The sequence below is a fragment of the Lepidochelys kempii genome, chromosome 1, assembly GCF_965140285.1.
Source record: "Lepidochelys kempii isolate rLepKem1 chromosome 1, rLepKem1.hap1, whole genome shotgun sequence".
In the NCBI taxonomy this organism is placed as follows: domain Eukaryota; kingdom Metazoa; phylum Chordata; order Testudines; family Cheloniidae; genus Lepidochelys; species Lepidochelys kempii.
In genome coordinates this window covers 167867065-167870018 of record NC_136380.1, presented here as the reverse complement: position 1 = coordinate 167870018, position 2954 = coordinate 167867065, and positions in this window count along the sequence as shown.

Here is a 2954-nt window from a genome sequence, read left to right as displayed (position 1 = left end):
TTATTGGACCAACTTCTGTTGGTGAAAGGCAAGCTTTCAAGCCACACAGAACTCTTCTTCAGAGCATATGGTACCCTACCTTGCCAGGTCTCTTACAGTGTGTGCCAACTACTCATGCTGAACTATTTCTTCCACCTTGCATTTTGCTGTGACTCTGGGACAAAGGTGGGCAAACTTTTTTGGCCTGAGGGCCACACTAGAGTTGCGAAACTGTCTGGAGGGCCAGATAGGGAAGGCTGTGCCTCCCCAAACAGCCTGGCCCCTGCCCCATCTGCCCCCTCCCACTTCCTACCGCCTGACTGCCCCCCTCAGAACCCTCGACCCATCCAACCCCCCCTGCTACTTGTCCCCTGAGCGACCCCCCCCCCGTGCCTATCCAACCCCACCCTGTTCCACATCCCCTGACCCACCCGCACCTCCGCCCCCTGACAGACCCCTTTGGGACTCCCACACCTACCATGCAGCTTAAAGCAGCAAGAACTTGCAGCCCCTCCGCCACAGCGCGGGCGGCACAGCGAGTTGAGGCTGTGGGGAAGAGGGGACAGGGAGGAGCTGGGGACTCGAGAGCCAGGCATGATGGTCCCATGGGCCATAGTTTGCCCACCTCTGCTCTGGGAGTACTTTTCCCAGACCTGAAGAAGAGCTCTGGGTGGCTCAGAAGCTTGTCTCCCTCACCAACAGAAGTTGGTCCAATAAAAGATATTGCCTGACTCACCTTGTTTCTCTAATGTGTTGGGTCTGAGATGGGTACAAGTACGCTGCATAATCTTCATAAAGGCAGTTTGCATGGTCAAGCTGTACCTTAAAACTCAGACTTTTTTTTATTAGGATAGAATCTACTGCTTATAGAATATCACTTCTCACTTCGACTGTGGATCGTATACTGTTCAGAAAAACTGGTCAAGCTAATTTAGTAATAATGCAATGGATAAACTTTAATCTCAGCTCAGGTTTGAATGAACAAAAATTTTTGTCATCTATTCACTCTATAGTGGATTCTGTAAAATGTGTTCACTTGACTTTTATCTGATGTCAGTTACTATTGATAGCAGTCTGAGCCTGAAGATGGAATGGACATAGAACTGAACTTTGCAATGTTCAGCAGAGCACAGCATCAAAGGAGCTAAGGAGCAGAAAAGGATTAAATATCTACTGTAAATGTTCTGAGATCAGCATCCTAGTGTGCCAGGTGTGGTACAAATATATTGTAAGTAGATAGTACCTATGCCGAGAATCTAGACAGGGTGTGAGGGGAAATACAGGCACAGAAAAGTGAAGGTCACACAACAGGCTTGTAATTGGGCAGGGAATATAATAAAGGGTTAACTCCCAAGCCAATGCCCTACACGTTTAACTAGGATACCTTATTGACTACAGCAGTGTGGGCCAAAAGCTTGTACGCTTCCTTGACACTTGAGTATATAGATGCTCTTTTGGATAGATCACAGAATAGGGGCTATGGCCCTATTGTTTGACCTATTCACCCCTCAAGTTTTTCAAACAAAGAGCAATGTGTGGAAAAAGTGTTGTTGAGATTTTATGTACCACAACCATGTACCTTAATTTCTTAATAGATTTGTATACAGAGCAAGTAGGGTTAGGGTCTGCCTTCTTCAGTAGAGAATGCAGAAAGACTACTAGGCCTGTACCACAGAAATACTTAACATGAAGCCTTGATTGTGTCTTTCTAGGGAAGAGAGCCTTTTCATTTTAAGAGGAAGGTTCTTGGCCAGCTACCTCATATAATATCTCCACCCCTGTATATGTTCAGTTTCATAGCAAAATTAATGTGAAAGTTAAAGGTAGTCAGCCCATATCTAAAATTAACAGCAAGTAAAACAACCAGCACAAAAACACATTGCTTGTCTGGCTATGCTGAAAGGAGGACAGGAGCCATTTGATTGGGTTTAATTAGGCTGCAACTTTATTATTAGAGGACTGGGACTACCTGGCAGATAACAATGTACAGTGCAGGTAACCCCATGTTTATTCCATAATTACCCAGGAGGCTTTCACCAGCTCCCTCCAGCAAATCCATTACTGGGCCCTTGCCATACCTGGGGTTGGAGGGCTTCCACCAGGTCCTGCCACCCAGGGCTGGATTACAATTATGAGGGGGACTAAGGCTAATGGGAGAGAGGGGAAGGGTCTAAGTACAAATTACATATTGCAAAAAATCATGAAGTCAAACATTTATCTACATACATATTTAATTTTATATAAAATTCACTATTTATATAAAATTAAATATGTAACAAGTTTGTTCTACTCTGGCTGCACTCAATTCTTTAAACAGATACTTCTGAGTCAGAGGTAGCATGAGGGATGCTACGCTGTCCTTCTCTTAGGCCTCCTTCCTCCTAGGTAGTGGAGTGCTCATCTGTATGGGGATGAACACTGCAACATTCCCCATCCTGCTCACCTCTTTCAGGCTTGTGCTTCTACCCCAGCTCTCTGGATGGCACAGTACAAAGCTGAGCCCTACAGCGGTTTCCCCTAAGCTGTGGCCTCTACACCATCTCACTCTGCCTGCAGTCTGGGAGGCAGCCAACCAGCTAGCTTTTATGTAAAAAAAAAAAAAAAACCACTCGGGTGTAAAATCCACTGCAGTAGAGGAAGTAGTAGTGGGAAAATTACATTGGGTGGCATTGTAGTTTAGGCTGTCTTGCTCTGAAAAGTGTCTCCCAGTGTTGCACTGGCTGAGGACAATGAATTACTGTTTTCAAATTGAAAACAAGTATTACTTGGGGGATAATACCCAGTTTGTGTAGTTAATCTCTGGTGATTCACCACATCAGGCCATTCTGTCACCAAGCTCTTCCACAATTAGAATCACAGAATTGGAAGGGACCTTGAGAGGTCATCTAATCTGGTCCCCTGTACTCATGGCAGGACTAAGTATTATCTGTTCTGGAATGTGTGATCAGTAGCTCTGACATGAGATTTTTTTTTAA